This window comes from Pelecanus crispus, chromosome 4, assembly GCF_030463565.1.
Source record: "Pelecanus crispus isolate bPelCri1 chromosome 4, bPelCri1.pri, whole genome shotgun sequence".
In the NCBI taxonomy this organism is placed as follows: Eukaryota; Metazoa; Chordata; class Aves; order Pelecaniformes; family Pelecanidae; genus Pelecanus; species Pelecanus crispus.
In genome coordinates this window covers 55,888,637-55,908,293 of record NC_134646.1, presented here as the reverse complement: position 1 = coordinate 55,908,293, position 19,657 = coordinate 55,888,637, and the positions used below count along the sequence as shown (strand labels likewise).

The window sequence follows — 19,657 nt, the reverse complement described above, 5'->3', positions numbered from 1 at the left end:
AAATAAAAACTCAATACTATAGTTATAGAATTCCAAACCCCTGCATTGCACTACTACTTAATTTCATTAAACAAAACACTAGAATTACTCTTTTGTCAGAACTTTCAATATAACAATCCAGGCTCAACTGGAACTACAGTGATTGCAAAATCTGAGATACAGGACAAGTCCTTCATATTACATAGGCAAGAAGTGTCTTAACAGGAGAGGGAAAAAAAGACAGAACAGGACAAAAAAGTTTTACAACTGGTGCAGAGAGGAGATGTCTTAACTGTTGTCTTGGCTAAGGAATGGTCAAAACCAAGGCAGAAAGACTTTACTTTTCTTGTCTGGAAACTCTTTGCAGAACACTTTGTAACCACTTCGGGGATAGATGTTAGGTATCCTTTTGCCATGCTGCCATAAGCAAGAATCAAAAGGAAATGGAACATCAGCCAACATTTAGTCAATAATTGGACTTGTTCAGGCAGGAAAGATGGCACATTATTTTAACAAAAGGGATACTATTGCATGAACTAAGCAAAAACAGCAGTGCAACAACAGAAAAAAGCATATAAAGTCAACTCTAAATTTATCGTAATTTTACTGGAATCATTCTGCATATATATTCTTATATATATGGAAACAAAAAGGAAAATCATAGTTTGAACTAACAGCTGTAACATTTAACCAACTGGTTTTTAGTATTCTGTGTTTCTAAAACATTATCAATTTATGTAGATATCAAATTTGTTCAAAGTCTTTCTTCTTTCTCCTGAGCAGCAGCAGCATGCACTCCTCCTCTGTGGCTTGCTGCTGCCATGAGCAGAAACTTTCAGAGCTTGTGCTAAGCGAGTCCAGAAAAATCTACTTAATTCACCTTCTGAGGGTCACCAGAGAAGGAGCCAAAGCAGACCAACAAACTCCTTGTTCGATAGATCAGCATGATCTTCAAAATGTTGGGCCCAGTCAATTTAATTGTAAATTAAGTTGATTAATTATGATGCCAATATTACTCTTCGAGCATTGTTTTTTTTTTTTAAATTAAGGCTTTCTGGACCTTGCAGACTAATTCAACACTCACAGCAAAAGTTCTGGCAATTACTTCCCATTCCCGCAGCTCTTTCAAAAATATTTTAAGGTCATGATATTGACTGAAAGACATAAAACATACTATAACTGAGGAATTTCTAAGCCAAGCTTTTTTAAGCGTTGCCTCTACCGTATTTGAGATAAGAATTTTCAAGATTATGTTATTGGGGAAAAAGAAAGTCACAAATTCAGCTCCTTTTTGTACTTTTGGAAATTCAGATTCTGTCCTGATACTTCCATATGAACTTTCAAAAGTTTCAAATGAGTCCTCAAAGTTATTTATGTGAGAACTATTAGTCCCTTTTACCATCTAAAATACGCAACACAAAATTATATCAACTACTTTGGACCATACTGACTACATTTACATGACTGTAAAGCTCTTTTCCTTGGCTTTTTTCTTGTGCTCTCTTACCACCTCTCAAGCTTTTCTTTCACAGAATGATCAAACCACTCTGTTTCTATCTACCAAAACACATGTCTCGGTACGCTTACTTCTTGCCCCTCAAAGCCTTCTCCGCACTCTCAAGTTCTCAACACCTCCCAAATTAGTACCACCATATTTTATTTGCAAACATTTAGAACCTTCCCTTCCAGGTCATTACTGAAGATGCTAAAATTAGCACTGCTTAAAAGACTGCCATCTGAACTAGCAAGTAGGACCTAGTTAAAATCAAGTTGCGCTAGATGTATTTTACAATTAATATTTTAAATCAAAGCAAAAGTGGTAATCCACGCCTAATAAGCTCTTTTCCCACTTTATTAACAGAACCTGACCTAGGTCATCCAGCACTTAGGTCCTGAAAAGTAACATTAAGAAAGTATTTATAAAGGCATTATAGCTATTCCAATTTTCAATTAATATATCAGTTATCAAAAAGTAAAACTATAATCAGGTTTTATTTTCAATGGCAATTCTCTTCTGATCAGAAGATTGTGAATATGGTTTCAATGACCTAGGATCTCGCCTACTTAACACTGGTATTGAAGAAGGGGATTCCAAAAGCGATCAATATTCACACGAAATCCTGAATCTAATCTAAATTATATGTTGAGGTCACATGCTAACAAGCTAATGAAAACAGCTGTATTGTATTTAAGCGTACATTAAGGCTTCAAACAGTTTAGTCATGCCTAACACATTAACAAATATGTAAAAAGAGTGAGAATGAAATATAGACTTCAATGTAACAGTGAAATATTCATAAGACAGGATTACTTAAAATAATGAGGACTCTTCATAACTTGCTGGCATACAATTCTCACATTTTGACTCTCAACATTTTTCTTCATTTTAAATTGAGGCTTGTACCTGCCTGAATGAGGCCTCCTCCCAAAGCTGCTAGATGAAGCAGCTAAGTACTAAACTCCAGTTTTTACTTAATGCATTGGGGTTTTGCTAGCTGAAGTGCTACATACGCACGTGACAGTAATAATCACTCTTTTAGAAAGGATTATACAAATGAATGGAGAGATGCTTAAGCCTAGGAGAATAAAATATGCTTTTATAATATGTTTATGCTAGTTACAACATGAGGGAATAGACTGAATAAGAACAATTTAAATAACAGTACAAATAACTTAGTGTGAAAAAAATCACTGGCTTTAATACAAAAAATAAAGTTCTCCAAAATGCTGCTGATACTTGTGCTGCTACAACCTTAGAATTTTTTTATGATGATATTAAAGGGCTGTTGTTTTAAATGTCCCTATCAGTAGAAATCTTACCTGAATCTTGGAAATTTTCTGGAAAAAATGCTGAAAGCTAAGGCCTAGACTCTACAAAGATCTAATAAACAAGAAATATAACTGAGTTTCGTCCTAATCATTGGCTTAGATGTGTAGATTTTACACTAGCAATAAGTGTGCAAAATTTTGGGGAATCTCTGAACTTAAAATTACACAGGACAGATGGGGAGAACGCTTACAACTGTTACTTCAAGATAAAATGAGTTAACATTGGCAACTAAATATTACTTAAATTTTCAAAACCTTAACAACTGCCACCCACAACCTCAAATTGAGGAGTTCAGTCCAGGGGTGTAAGAATCTGTCTTGATTCATGACAGCTCAATGCACAGAAAGACCATAAGAACTGCAAACACCTGTGGAGACCATCTCTTTTTCTTTTTTTTTGTCTTGCTCCTATTTAATGACTACAATAAAACACTGGACTTGGGTTTTTCTCTGCGCAGATGAGCAGCTCAAGCAAAACGTGGGGTGGGAAGTATACAAATTTTAGAACTCTATATAAAAATTATGAAATAAAAGAAATCAGAAGATTCCTATTTTTAAAAATTTAAGAATATAAGCAGGGAATAAAAACAGACTAAACAATCAAAATTTCAGATGGCAGTTATGATTTAGCCATTTGATTTACTGCGACTTGTAGTATTTATCTGTTTCCTTGACAGTTTGTAGTAACAGAAGTTACAAAGAACATTCAAGGCACTTTGAAAGTTGTAAATACTAACACAGAAACTTATGTATCTATTACATGATGTCCATTGCCCTCATCCACTGACCTATAACCAAAGTGAACAATTTTGGCTATGTCTCCATTAGCAAGTAATCTGGAGCAGCAGAAATGGATCAGTAGATCAAAGCAGCTGGTGCTGACACTCCTATGCTAGCTGTTCAAGAGGGTTTATTTTGGATTAGATTTCACCTGTTCTCCAGAAGCAAACCACCATCACACAGGCCATTCAAAGTTTTCCAGGGATTTAATAATTGATTCAGCTCTGCATGTCCCCAGTAGAGACAGAAGAGCACTTTGCACCTGCAACAGAACTTAAAAACTAGTTTTCTGGGAAAGGAATGTAGTTCAAACACCCTGAGCAAGTATGTGGTAATGGGAGATAATTGAGAGATTTGCTCCAAAACTGTATTAATGATACAAATCAAAATGGTAATGCATACACTTGAATTGTATCCTACCTTTTCAAACCAGACTAACTAAAAGCAAGTGTCATCTCACAAAACAGAATACTTGAGGGCACTGAAAGACTCCAGAAAAAGTCTGTAAGCTTAACTCCTCACCACAATTAAAAGAGATCATAGTACATGGCAATCTACTGGCTACCACAAAAAGAATTTATTTCCCCTATTCCAAAATTCAGCAGCAGACATAAAACTGGATATCTCTATCACTTTGGCTTCATTTCTCTTTGCTTTATTTCTTCACTCCATCTTTTATGTCCTTTTTCTTCCTTTAAATATTTTACTACTTTTCTTGTTTCCCCTTTATTTCTTTCAGATTTTTCTCTCACTTATTTATATATTTCCTCCTATTATCTGTGCTATTAAAAACAGCAAGAGAAAACTGATGATTCTGGCATCTCTGAACTTTCCAACAGAGCTGTCAATGTTGGTTTTTTTGTTTGGAAATTTCAGATGGTGAGACAGGCATGTAAGCACTACCACTGTGATTTAACTTGCCTTAACTCAAACAAAATTTAAAAGAGCTAAAGATGAGCATACGTTTGCTTCAATCATTCAAATTGATCTCTAAATCCAGCGCTAAGCAACTACATGAATTGAGAAGCAGCAAATTCATGGCACAGGAATATTAGTCTACTGTAAGACTGAAATTAGCCTGGTTCTAAACATCATCTCAGAGAACAGCCACAGGAACACCATGGCAGAAATGCTAAGGGAAACTAATCAAGCAACTTATGTTATGGAAGAACTTCATTACAAAAACACTAGATAAAAATACATTTAGCACATACACAGCTTTTTACCTTAGGAGTAAAGCCAGGAATATATTGCTTAATCTTTGCTTTTTTTTTTTTTCTCCTTTTCCTTTCTGAGCTATGTCATTTGTTTACATAATAATTTAATCTTCTAGATTTTAGGTTAAATGCCAGAGCTTCTCTTAGCACTGTAAGTTATAAACATGATTTTGTCACACATGATTAACTCATTAGTTGCTTAGAATAATCAAAATATTCAGAGACTCACCTAGTTTCACTGACATTCAATATAGAGCATCCAAGTAACTTTCCAGAAGAGTTTTGCAAATGAAAGAATGGGCTTCACTCTGCATTTGCGAAAATTTAGATGAAAAGAAAACCAGATCTCTTTAAAGCAATTTAAAGAAAAATTGTCTTTTAAGAAAAACAAAAAACAAACCACAAAACAACACTATACAAACTTTCACATGTATGTAAGTTGAAAATTTTAACTATAATGACAATCTTTTTCATTTCAGAAGCTTCCTTCTGTGCGGACCTGGGCCTCAAAGCAAAACCCAGAGTTCATAAGTAATTCTGATTTTAATTACCAAAAAAAAATCAGTTACCAGCAATTTTCATCATTAAATACAACCTATTCCATTGATTTTTTTTAAACCCTATTAAGCAATTACAGAATTTTAATATGACTTCAATACTACATTTTTAATCCATAAAAATCTAAGCAGCAATAAATCATTCCATTTACTCCTATACTGAACACAAATTCTGTCTTCCTGTAACTCATGAACACCAGGAGCTCCTGGGTCACTTCAGCACAAAAACCCCAAAATACCTGAAAAGAAAGTTCAGTGGAGTCCTATAATAAGCAAAAAGGAGAGGTGGAAACGCTAAGATCATCCTCCACACCATACATTCTAGTTTCAGCAAAAGAAAGTGGAACTAGAAGTCTCCAGCCTGTCTTGTAAGTCTGTCTTCATTTGTTTCATAATTTGAATCTTTAGACAAACACGGTGATGATTTCTCCCACATAGCACCTCTCCATCCACTCTGCCTGGCCTAGGGCATACCTTTGCTTTGGTCAGCAACTCCACTACTTTATTTCATTAAGTCAACTCCTCCGATCCAAATGTAAAACCTAGGATAACCTCTTAGCTTGCTCAGAAAAGATCTCTTTTTTCCCCTTAAATCTCAGTTAGGAACCAAGAGACAATTTTCAGATCATTAGCTCTCTACACCCTATTAAACAAATTTTGATTTAACAAGTCGCAATTTTTCTTCACTGTGATAGGCAGAGCAGGCCCAATAATTACAAACAAGATAACTAACTGCCCTACGATACCACATTTCCCATTCCTTGTGGATGAGCTCTGATTGTGCTGCTGCTACTCCTTATTCATTGCACTTCTACAGCACGTATATAAGAACAAATCCGAGTAAGAGAGTGTTTTGACTTCGCTGTTCTCCTGAGTAAATGTGGTTTTGCACAAGTAGTGACATGGGCATGTTTCCACAGAAGCACAGAGGCACTGCTGCAAGCACGCACACAAGTCAGTGAGAAAGAGTACAACAACTTTCAAATCTCTCTTCTATTTCCACAAATCAGTGTCAAAAGTATTTTCTCTCTATTTAGTTACTTGCTTTTCATGCTTCTATGAAAAACATTAAGGAAAAAAAGTATAAAAAGATGTTTTTATATAAGTAAATACAAAAGTTATGTAACTTAAGAACAGTATTAAACTGAGGATTTTCAGCACAAGTTAAAAAAAAAAAGCTCTGAGGAAGAAACACAAGTAAAAGGACTAATGAAAATGTAAAGGTGCAGGAAAACAGCCCATGGAGAGACAAGCAGTAGATAAAGCTGAAGTGTGCCCTGGAAAACACAAATCCTTAATAAAACAAAGCAGGTCCTCATGGTCTAAAAAGGTTACTTGAAAAGCAACACCAAAGACGCACAGTGTGCTAAGTTTTCAGGATGCTCAAAAAGAAGTCTTTCGTAACTTTTAACCACACAGAGTATGCATTGTTCAAAACAATCTATTTTATTATAATCTGTTCTGAACGCAAGAGCAGCAATAAAGAAGAAAAGTCAAAGAATATAGAAAAGTTCAATCAAGAATGCACAACAGTTATAGAAATATACTACTGAAGCAGCATCTGAAGGGCAGAATCAACAGTAGATGGAGGATGGGGTTAAGGAAAAGCACAAGGAGTGCAGAAGAAAGTCTCCTTACTCAGTATTTGTACCTGACATTACAATGCAGTGGAGGAGATTAGGCCTGTTTACTTCTCACAGTCCAGCCAGAACATGCGCAGTAGCTCTGCCTGGTTATGACTAAAAGGATTTGGAATATATCTACCTCATCTGATTTGGACAGATGAAATGGGTTTTGGCAAATCATTGAACTGGTATAAACCGTATTTTTCAGAAATCTATCATGCTGCCTAACATAAGAGTTTGGGACGGCACAAAGAAAAATAGCCTGATACTGCAGCATAACAGTTTACGTTTTCTCCTAAAGCCTTGAGTGCTTGCTCTAACATATGCAGGTGCTTTATTATCTTTCCAGTAGTTAAGTTTTTCATTGCACTCTGAATCAAGAAAACAGTACGTTCCTCCTCCTCATCTCATTTGCAGACACAGGCTGACTTTTGGTAAAGTTTTAGCTGAAGCAGATATATAATGCAAAGAATTACTGCTCAATTATTTAAGTCTTGCTAAATTATAAGCAACCAAGACAAGGGTCTTAGAATAGAAAGTGTCAAGCATCATTAACTGCAAGCATTGCTACCTGTAAATCCATTGATGACCAAACATCTCCAATGCATGATAAGCCATAAGGAATATAGGAAGGCTTTCTACCAGCAAGACAAAATAATCCAATTTCAGCCAGATCGGCACAATGTCTGATCTACCTAAATAGATCAGCTTCTTGGGGTTTTTTTGACCCAGTCAAAAAACAATGGAATATCTGAAAAAGTTTAACAGTAATATCTATTTACAAAGAAAAAGCATATAAACACATACATGAAGGCTACAGGGGCCCATGGCCGTGATCCTCATGAGAAATTGAATCAAAACCCTCTGTCACTCGTAAGACGAACCTTAAACTACCCTATCTGTCTGCCACGTGTTTCTCTTTGTGTGACCATGTAAAAAGTAATCAGCAACCTTACTGCAAGATAACAGAAATCTTGCAAAGATGAAAATCTGCACCTCCTGGCCCATCTTCAGCTGGATAGTACACAGTGTCCAATCAAGGAAGTGGGGAGATGCAACCCTTTCACAAATAAGATGATGTATGAACAGATATATTGCTACTTGAACTTATTAAGATGCATTCTTTTGCTTTCTATATATTCTTAATGGGGTATTAAGCTGATCTCCACTTTAACAAGAGCATCTGAAAAAAAAAAAAACCCACCCAAAAAAGCTGTGAGCCCAGCAATACATACGCTCATTCACTGCAACGCATCCCTGGGAGAGAGATTAACTCAGTCTCCAGAAACCACAGGTCCACATTAGCACACTTCATTGCTGGGGACAGTGCCATCATGAGATTTTTTTTTTTTTTTTCCTTCTAGTTTCCAAGGCAGCACAGGTCCAGTTAGTTCAATTGTTTCATTCCATGCTCCAGTGTACAGGATGAAAGCTTATTAAAAGCTTATTTGAAGTTTATTCTTACCCACACACAACATTAATTTCAATCTCAAATTGAAGTGGAATGTCTACCTTGCCTCAGGTTGAAAAAGAGATGCATCTGTTTAAAGCATTACCATTCTAGTAGCAATAAAATCTACATACTTACTTAAATTACCTAGAAATGCATTGCGCCTTGTAGAGTGGGTGGATAGCATCAGTAGTCCAAATGTGATGTCATCTGAGCAAAAGTTGTCTTTGGCACAGTCTTCTGAAAAACAACAACAAAAAACCCCACGGTTTCAAAACAACTTTTAGAGATGAGCCCTTGATTGCTGCTCTCTGTTTTCTCTCCTGCCATTTCAGTCACTTTATTTCCATCCCTAAACTGTACACAATTTCACTTTCCAATTCCTCTATTCAACATAATGAAGTAAATACACATGAACGAGAACTCAAAAATTGCATACCACCTTTTACGTAGCACCTTTTTCTGGCACTGCCTGAATCCAAATCTGCAAGACAAATGCAACAGCCTAATGGTAATGTTAAAGTTACAGTTCTGACACTGCCTACAAAACATTAATACTACAATTATTATATTACAATTGCTTTGGGATATATTATGACCTTGCAGAACATCAGTAATACAACAGACAAATTTCTGGAAAGAAAATACATCAATACAATGTTAACTGTGTGTGCGTATTATGGTTCAAAGAGGATGTGTGATCTACCTCAGAACACAGTTTAAAACTCTCAGAGAACACGCGACACAACAGCATTAGAAAGACTCAAACATCTTCCCCTCACTAATGAAAAACTAATTCCAGTAATCTGTACCGGGCAGAAGCTAACTATACAATAGGTATTTCTATACACAAACACTCTACTTATTCCACAAAGAAATAGCTCTCTGTCTACTACAGATCACGAAGTCTGTATTCCTATATACAGTGCTGTATTTTAAATACACACGCACCAATTTGGTAGTACAATCTTACTGCTGACAGTGCTGTTGGGAAGACTACTGCTAGTTATCACTACTAATACTTTCTATTCAGCACTCCCATGTGGCAAAGTATATCCTTTAAGGTGTACATAAATCTATTTCCTTCCATCATATGCAAGGATAAGCAGATTTCCTTTGACGTAAGATTAAAAAAAAAAAAAAAAAAAAAGCGATCTTCAAAACCCTTAAAACCCTTGTTCTTTATCACTTTGTCCCCCGGTACATACAACATAGAAAGAAGCAGCTGTCAAGCTGGGGAAGAAGAATGCCAATATTTGAATAAGATCTACTGGATAAGCCTAATGGGATAAGAAAGGTAGACCATTATCATCTACCTATCTACTTTTCTATACGGTAATATTAAATATTCTAATGTTAGAAATCAACGTTTTTAATCAAGTACCATATATAGACAAGAAATGGCAAACTATAATCTATGGGACAGGAGAAGCATCTAGGTGCCATTTTAAAAAACAATCTGTACAAGTTTATGAGAGATTATTTTTCATTCCTTATGCCAGCAATACAAAGATTAACATAATATAAACCAACCATAAATTTAATTGCCCATATAAAGGTAGTACCTGTTTAACTAAAATAGTTTTTAAAAGCAATTTCAGTTATTTTAATTAAAAGAAGTTTGTAATCCTTTTGACTTAAAGTGGTAGTGCCTCAATTACCTTTGACATTAGAGGCTTCTATAGCCCCACCTCAACTGCACTGAAACTCATAAGAAGTCCTCCAGCTTATACAAAAACTGGGATAATAGGAGGTAGTGACAGAGTAACATGAATGCCTGAGATTCAGTTTTCAGGCACAGTTGCCTGTTGTTTTGCCACTCACTTTAAAAGCAAGTTAAGCTGACAGCTAAATTTCTTAAGGGATTAAAAAAAATTTCTTAGTACTAGAATTTGTGTCCTGACTTCCCTGCCAAACTGATCAAACCAGCACATTCTCAAATCTTTTTCCCCCATCTCATCTTTTTTTTCCCTTCATAAAAGCCAAATCCATCAACATAATTTATAAGTTTCTATATATCTTTTTCCTGCCCCATTTCCTAACACCTTCTAGTTACTCTTCATCTTGATTCGGACTACTTTTCTGATTTTATTATGCTTTCCAGATCCTGCAAAATAACACATTTCCCCTCTTTTCCTTCAAATCCCTATACTATTCAGACTTGCTTTATGCTGTCTTTTGCTTCTATATTCTCATCTTCCTCCTTGCTGATCTACCTTATTCTGTTCTTAGAAATGACAACTTGTTTAATTCACTCACTATGACTCACTTATTCATTTGAATCCTTGTCCCCCTTTCTGAGGTCATTCTCCTCATTTTCTATGTCAGTGAAATTCAGATCACAAGCTCTTCAAGCCTGGTATCTTATTATCTAGGAAACATCATGCAAAGCTTTAGTGCAGCACAAAATGTTTAACTAATGTCTCTGAGCTGGAAAAAAACAACTTGAAAAAAAATGAGGTACAGTATTTTAACAGCAAACAACATTTTCGGAAAACATTTTGAGCAAAATTGCTGAGATGTTAGAGAGTTATAATGGGAACTACCATGGTAGTTCCAAACTCTAGTTTCATCCTCAACCACACAACTGCTAGTAGTAGCTTGATTACATATAATGAATGTTGCTGCTGTCGATGGCAAGAAAAACTTTATTAAATCACATTACTACATTAAAATTTACAGTGAGGAAAGGGGGGTGGGGAGAATCTGCATTCCTATTCTGACAGTTCTTGGAAGCTGTGATTCATGCTGCTACTTGCTTTTCTACTCACAGTCAGAGGAAAATCCGGTTTCCTTTAGAATATTTGTTGTTACTATGAAAACTACTTTAAAATAAACACAAGTCAAAGTCACCCAACTGTTCTGCAGTCCATTATGATATTTTAAAACTGAAGTATTTTAATACGTGAAAATAATGAATTAAAATTTGTGAATACTATAAAATTTGTGAAGATTATATTGGTTACTAAAGGCTTGAAAAGTGTATTTGACATTATTGAGCAGGTAATTCTCTAGAAAAGAAAGCAGCAAGCTAATAAGGTTTTCTTCACCTTCACCATTACTAAGTTTATGAGAAGTTTCTTTAAACCTATCAGCAGGACACACTACGATTCTCCACTGAGACTTGATAAAAATCTTACAAGTTGAACACAACGAGGTAAATTTCAGTCTGCTGTTTATAATAATTAATAGGTAATGCAAATATAGGCAAGACAGGAAAGAACCAAAGAAATGTCATTCTAGACAGAAGTCCAGCTCCTTGTGCTTTTCAACTAATAACTCCATGTTACAAGACAGAGGAGTGGGCTTACAGGAAATCCCATTTGGGAGGTACTATCTTATTCTTTGGCTATTAATGGACATATTTCATACAGTAACTGGTATAAATAGAAATCTTTAGACAGCACCCTTTCAGTTTTCTCTCTGCACTATTAAAAGCACTTACTTGCTATGGCCTTTAAATGGAAAAGTCCTATTTCTTAAGCTCAAGTTATACTTTCTTTTCCTCTTTACTACTGAAAGCAAGGTCTAAGTTCTAGTCTTTTCAAAGAAATACACCAAAACCATTTTTTTTCCCAAAACAATGGGAAAAATAGGAATTTAATCACAGCTTAAAGCTATTCTTTTAATTTCAGAAGGATTTATTTTATATACTAAACCAGACTAAGAGTGAGGCAACTCTCAGAGAAACATAGTATCATCTAATCCTGATCAGGTCAATAATTCCCTGGTTAATGGTCAAAATACCTTTTACCAGTTTATCATTAAGTGAGTTCTTCAGCAGGCAGTAGAGCAGAGTTCTGATAGCTCTACTCCCCGCCGCCACGAGAAGCCAGCTTCCCCTCCCCTTGTCTCTCTGACACACCACGATATTCTCAGTCCCCATCCCCTTCCAAAAGAGCCCAATGTTCTGCCTGTCTCCTCAAGCCCCGTTGGCACATACCATCTCCTGTTCTGCTATCCAACACAGACCCAGCGCGTGACCAAAAAAACACGTCAGTGCCAAACTCCCATTGCATTCTCTCTCTCTCAAGTGAGGGTAGTGACACATTTCTCTCTACCCAGTTCACCTATTTTCCCCAAACCTGTAGGAGCATTACAGTCTTTGAGATTTCTATCCCTCCTACAAACATGGTTGCAATTGGTCAATGATTTTAAAAGCTACTGGCGAATACGTAAGGAAAGAATGAGAGAAAACAAGGAAAAAGCATAAATCGCCTTTCCTTAGGAAATCGGGCTTAAAAAGGCAACTCCCTACAGCTTTTAAAGAAGAAAATTTCTTGGTTGTTTACTGAGCCAAGGGAAATAAGCAGATTTTGGTGAAACATTTCCTGATTTCTCTGGCTTTTCACAACTTCACACTTAGGGAACTAAGGACTGGGAAAGTTACTCCATATAACAAGACAGTTTTTCTGTCAATCAGATGATTGATGAAAACTGAGATAATCCAAACCTTTGGCTCTTCTCCGACAAGATCCATCTGAAAAATTACGAACCTTCTACTTTACCACACCAGCAGGAGTTTACCCTCTCCAAATTCACAACCATCTTCTTGCCAGCAGCCACCAAACTGATGGAATATTATTCTGTCAGGGTTCATGTCAGTAATAGCCACAACTAAAAGGCAACACAAGTCTCTGACATTACATTAAACACACAACAAAACAGCCACCAAACACATGAAATGCTCTTAAATGCCAGAAACTAATATTTACTATGTCATTAAAAATGTCAGTCATATGTAAAACTGGCAACTTATGTTTTATTTACAAAAGCAGCAGCGTTCTCAGAATTGGAAATATGAAATTAGCTATATTAATACAATTTATTTTGAAGTATCCTTTTTTATTAGGCAGCTTAGCATCTCATACCCTCATCCTCTAAGATAATAATTTAATATGTAAAAATATATATTTCCTTAAGATTTCTAATGCAATGTTAGGAAATTCACACATCATCTTTCCTCCCTGCTACAACAGCCACTTGTTACAGGCCTGCCTCCTCTATGTTCACAAACACTTGTCCCAATGGTATTTAAAAGAAAGTGACGGAACTTTCTGGATATCTACCAGTTCAGCAGATAATGAGATGCTTATGGGATCTGAGATCATCCTTCTGCAAGCAACTAAGATATACTCACAAACTTGTGGAGCTGCAAGCTAAAAACTCTTGTAGATGACGCTGTTAGCAATACTATACCCTACTAGAAAGCACTTAAAATTCAGACATCATGCTGGACAATCAGCCCATTCCCAGGTCCTCCTTCTCTTCTAAGTGTCCCACAGCAACACCACACCCATGCGATGAGTTAGTAAGTTTTGCTGCCTGCTCTGGCTGTAATAGGCAATACTACCCTCAGCTATAGTCTTCACTAGAAGACATTATTAGCAGGGCACAAAAAGGGCATTTCACACAACAGGATCCACAATTCTAAAGTACCAAAGCCAGGAGGAGTTGCATCACCCAGCAAGACTTTTGAAAAAGTTAGTAGAGATGCGAACCATAAAGGTAACGAGTGAACACAGTATTATGCCTTCATCTTCACCTGTTTCTGAAGGCCTAGGGCACAGATAAGGTTAGTACTCACAATCCTGGTCCCTGTCCTTGACGTACATAGCTCAGCTTTTCCCATCAAAACAGGAGTAATATATTCTTCTAACATGCCAGCAGGAGGAAAAAGATGTGCTCTTATTTTGTCCAGCAGGACGGGGTTACGGCACAATAACCTGGAACAGAGAAGTCTGAAAGCCAATCTCTGCTCTGTCAGAAGGAATTCAAACCATAATCTCTCAGCAGGCTCCATGTTGCACTGGGAAGATGGATCAACTCATAACTTCTCATTTAGGTGGCAATCTTCAGAACACGGAAGAAAAAATAAAAAGTAAAGCTTTGCTGGGCAGAGCAGAACCAGCAGTGTCCATGCCCCTCTAGGGAGCAGGGCACCCAAACGACAGAGACAAGTCCTGGTTTCCAGTTCTTAATGGCATTTAAAATTTTAAATGGAAGAAAATATAAAATAGTTTTTGGAACACAGGTCAGAACACAGGTACTCCCTTCCTTTTTTGCCAAGAAAATAAGTGGCCTAGTATCTCTGTTTGGCCCAATTAGACTTTAATCATCCTGTACACAGGGAAAAGTGGATTTTTAGGGTTTGGTTTCTTGTTGCTTTGTTGTTTGTTGGGGGTTTTGGGGGGGTGTGTGTGCGCTTTTTTTTTTTTTTTTTAAAAAAAGGAGACAGCAACAAAACCTCTTCCTCCTCCCCGCTTTGTGTTTCTGAACAAAAGGGAGAGTCACCACAGGGTTTTGGTCCGAGTCCAATCCCATAGGTGTGCCTGAGGTGTGGTTTGAACATGCCTTTGGACAAGTGGATGCCTAATTTACAGATTGCCTAATTTATGAATAGTAAACAGATTTAGATGCCAAGATGCTCAGTTGTGACAAGATTATGGAAGATCTGAGTGAGAACAAAATTTCAAGGTGTTTGGAAAACTTTACTAGTGAAAACCTAGAGACCTGTAAAATTTAGCCAACACATGGCTACAATTTTATTTGGGGCTCGATACTCAAAAAACATCTAAATCACAGGTTTAACTCCTCTATATTATTTTATAGATCTGGCCATATACCAAAATAACATATATCAAAAACCTTCTCAGAGATACCCGCAAATATCCTTTTTAACAGAACTCTAAAAGGACCTCTATAGAAGAACAAGTCCACATATATTTAAAATCCACTTTAAATGGATCTGTCTTACTCCAGGAACTGTTTTCTTCTGTTTTAACATAAGCATAATATTCTAGCATGATTTATCTTGTGGTACCAGGCTGTCATTATGGAGAAAGTAATATTAACTTCAAAACTATAGCTTTCTCTGAGATTATTGAACACATAGTTGTCAGGACAAGGCATTTAAGTAGCCACATTTGTGCATAATTTGGCTACCTTTTTATCATGAAGATGAGAAAGGCCCACGGTATCTACTGAGCTTCATAAGATTCAGTCTCTAAATATGTCTTTATCAGTCTTGAATCTCATAGGGTATATCTAATTTTTAAGAATCTATATTTAATAAAATATTAATACTATTAATGATGATTTTATAATATACTCAGCAATGCTCCTCAGAACATCAGAGCAGAATAAGAAAACTAATTCAGTGATTTTAATGACAAAATGTAACAGTTGGAAAGAGTCCAAAGTATGCAACACTAAACTGCTGAAAGAATCTGACAACCAATGAAGCCTTGTTGCTTCCACATAACACTAAATATATGAGAACCGCAGAGCGCCTAAACTTTTTACATATATGATTATATATTCTGAAAGCGGCTATAATTAAGAATTTATATTATACACAAAAAGTATGGTAAGAGAATATTAAGGCTATAAAATTAAACACTCAGGCATGAGGTATGCCAAAATTAAAGCAGCCTTTGCATTACAAAGGAATTTTGTGGCAGCAGTAGGGGTTGAGAATTCAATCCTTCAGGGCAGCACACAGCTGCATTAGCCATGAGTCTCCTTCCCCTTCCGTGATTTTGCACTTCACGTCTTTAACTCCTGCAACAAATGAAACGGGGGAACGTCCGACAGTTTCAAATTATTACAGACTGCCATTAACTGAGTTAACAAAATAACCAACTGCAATTGCAGTAGTAAGTTGTTTTCCCCAGGTGGACCACCCACAGAAGTGAATGAGATTATCTTCCCAATGGATATAGCCAGATTTTCTTGTGGTAAGAGTTACATTGAGATACCAGAATCTTTCATTTCAGACTGCTATGTGACTGAAGGTGCACTTCCTACACCTCCTTCTATTCAGAAAGACCACTAAATTCAATATAATAATACCAATAATACTACTACTACTAATTCAGTATTAGTAGAAGATGAGAGAGATAGTTGAATGGACTGGCCACTGTCTGTCTGTAGTCTCAGATTTTTTTTTCCCCGCCAGAGATAAAGCTACCTTAAAACAGCTACTGCTCTCCCAGCAGCCTGGCAACTCTCTCCTGTTCTTGTGCCACCCCTTCAGTGGTGCCAGTACAGCTTTCTACAGGGTGAACCAGCTCAATTAACATAGAAAGGTTAAAAATACATTGCAAAATAAATAAATAGAAGGTAAGAATGGCAGGAACAACTACTACTGTCTTTGCTATGCAACCTTCTACTAATACCATCTATCCTCAGAAGCATTTCTAGATCTGCTTTATCACCTGGCCTTTATAATTTCTAGTGTTCATAGGGAAACAAGTACTTTAAAAAGGCTGAAACACTAAAATGCACTTTTCTTTACTTCAGACATCTACCAAAGTCTTTTCCTCAGGAAAAACTAACTCATTACAGTGTGATGAAAAGGAAGGCACCTTAGCTGTAATTCAACTTCTTCTTAATTATATTGTGTATTTTGTATTAAAAACCGTATTAAGGTACTAATTTTCTATTCTGCGAAAACTATCCATATTCTTCAATCTCCAAAATTAGGCTGAAGCTTGTGAGGCTTTAGATAGCAAATTATACATCTCTTCTGAAGTGGTGCATAGCTAAAAAAGGAGCTGTTTTCAAATGATTACATTACCTAGAGAAGAAAATTGCATTTTTGATTCACAACTATTTTCAACACAAGTCTATTATTTTTAGTAAAAAAAAAAAAACCAACAAACCCACAACTTTTCAAGTTGATAGAAACATTTCATATAAAGAACATGTGGGGAGTGTGGGGGTCAATCTCTCTACTACTAATTTGTATCTTCAACTTTTTGCACAAACTTAGAATAGGGCCAAAAAACCAGCAAAAGCCCAAAGCTCTCAAAAGCAGCAATTTCCTTGGCAAGACCAATCCATCCATGAAGATTCATGATTTCGGTGAAATTCTATACTAACAAGATAATTAACCAACACTACAAATTAAATTTAAAGTAATTACCACTCAGTTTTTAAACTGCTGAGTACAAAAAGTGTAAAATTAGCTACAACAGAGAGTTTATGGGGTCCTTAGAGCATTAATAAAGAAAACACTCCCTGCTTTCCTCACATGCTTTTATTTTACCTATATGAGTTAAACTTTTTCTATGTAAGAACATGAAATGGAAGAAATAAAAAACATGACGTGGCTGAATGACAACTATTAAATATCAAGCCAGGAGTTATTTTTTTTCCTGTTTGGACTGCTTCTTAAAAAGAGGTAATTCTTGCCTTACCAACAAAATTCTCATACCTTAAAAAGATGAGCACCCACATTCAACCAAAAAACTCTAACCCAAACACGTAATCTTTGGTAATCGGAAAGCAGTGTCTGTAACACTTTCGAGAAAGTATCTTAAATGGATATATATGAAAATCAATAGTTTATTCAACAAAAATTTGCAGTTATTTGTCCTGTCAAGTAGAATTCCTCTATTAAAACAAACAAATACTGTCCCATTTCAAATAACAGGCCCACAGATATTCAGAGACAAAATCAGTTTTATTCCTCTAAGATTGAACAGCATGAAACAACCGCAACTGCTCTTACTGAACTTTGCCAGAACTACCACAGTTGAGGTGTATTTCTCAAGTACTTCTTTCACCGGAGTATTTGCTTAAACAACCCTCTTGCCTTCTGGCACACCTGTCACCCAGAGAAATGATCTAGGTTAAATATAACCACATTAAAAAAAAAAAAAAAAGGTAGTTAATTTTAACCTGGATCGTTTCCCCAACCCAGTTACGGGACACGGTTCCATGAACTGTCGTGCTGGTACAGCTCAGGGGGGCAGCACAGAGGTGAGAGCTGGGAGCACGGAACAGGCAGGCCTGTTTAAGTCAACACTGCCACCAAAAGCACTGCTTGTCAAACTATGTCATCAAAAACAAGAACTTACTTGAAGGATTTAGAGGATCAGGATCTATGATCAGCCACTCCGCCTCTACATGCCGCTTCATATCCCAGCTAAAACTAGATCCGACTTTCCTTGTGCCTCTTAGTAGGTCAACTTTTAACATGTACATGAAGACAACAGCCCTATAAAAATCTCACTACAAATACGTTTGATTAGTTTACAAACACTCCTCCTCGTGAAAAAAAAAAAAAAACAAAACAAAACCAAAACGAATTTTTATCCAGGCCTTAAGTACCAGGAATTTGAAAGCGAAGCCAACCAAAAATCCAAATCTGCCTTAAGAGAAACACAAAAATGAAGTACCGCTGATTTCCAGTCCCTCGCTGGTCACATTCCCCGCACGCACTCACGCACCGAGTATTTGACACGCTGATTTTTAAGGATGCACGTAAGCCGGGAGAGGACCGAAGGGCAACAGCGAAGTCCTCACGTCCAAGAGCACAAACACGCCGTAGGCACCGCAATGAAGTTACCAGAGGAAAGAAAAATAAGCCCACGAAGTGCGTACTCCAGCCCGCAGCCCGCAGCTCCGCTCCACCTGCCGCGGGAGCGCCGGGCACCCTCTCGCCGCCCGCGGCCGCGCAAAGCCGTCCCGCCGCAGGGAGCGCCCGGGGGCCCGCCGCGGCCCAGCCGCCTCCTCACGGCCCAGCCGCCGGGCGGGCACCCACCGCCGCGCCAACACCCCCCGCCCCGCTCACCGCGCTGCGCGGAGCCGCCGCGGACACGCTCCCCCACGCGTGGGGCGGCGGGGGCGGGCGAGCCCCTCCGGCACTCGCGGGACGAGCCGCCCCGCGGAGGTGAGCGGCGGCGGCGGCGGACGTGCCCCGGGGGGAGGCGCCGCCCGCGGCTCTGCCCGCCCCACGGCCGAGGGGCCGGCGGCGGCTGGCTCGGGCACGGCGGCGGGGGATGCCGGGGAGTCCCGCGCCCGCCCTGCCTGCGCGCAGCCCGGGCGGCGGGGGCAGGAGCGGCCCGGGCGGGCGCCGGGCCAGGCGGGCAGGGCTCCAAACGTGCCCGGGAGTTGTGACAGGAGCAAAGTGGGTCACCGGGCCTAGCGGGTGCCCCGCCAGCGCCCCCCGGCCCCGGCGGCGGCCGCCCCCGCCCGCGCCCTGCCCAAGGGCAGCCGCTGCCCTCCCCGCGCGCCGCCGCTGCCCCAGCGCCGGGGGACCCGCCGGCGCTGTCAAACTTTAACGGCTTCCCCTCCGCGGCGTCCCCCCCCGCCTTCCCCCCCCCGCCCCGCGCCCCCCCACCCCGCTTCCCCGCCGCAGCCGGGCCCGGCGGAGCCGCCCGCCCCGCCCCGGCAGCGCGCTCCTTACCCGGCCCCGCACGGCCGCTGCCC

General features: G+C 38.5%; 1 protein-coding gene across 2 annotated transcripts in view; it reads right to left on the bottom strand.

The window, feature by feature from the left end:
• The window catches only part of CLOCK (clock circadian regulator), a 62,264-nt gene extending 42,607 nt beyond the window's left edge, over nt 1–19,657 (bottom strand). For both annotated transcript variants that reach the window (XM_075708788.1, XM_075708789.1), the window contains exons 1-3: nt 19,635–19,657; nt 8,576–8,677; nt 5,035–5,113 (exon numbers count right to left, since the gene is read on the bottom strand). The gene's annotated coding sequence lies outside the window, so the exon portion shown is untranslated. The remainder of the gene's footprint in view (nt 1–5,034; nt 5,114–8,575; nt 8,678–19,634) is intronic.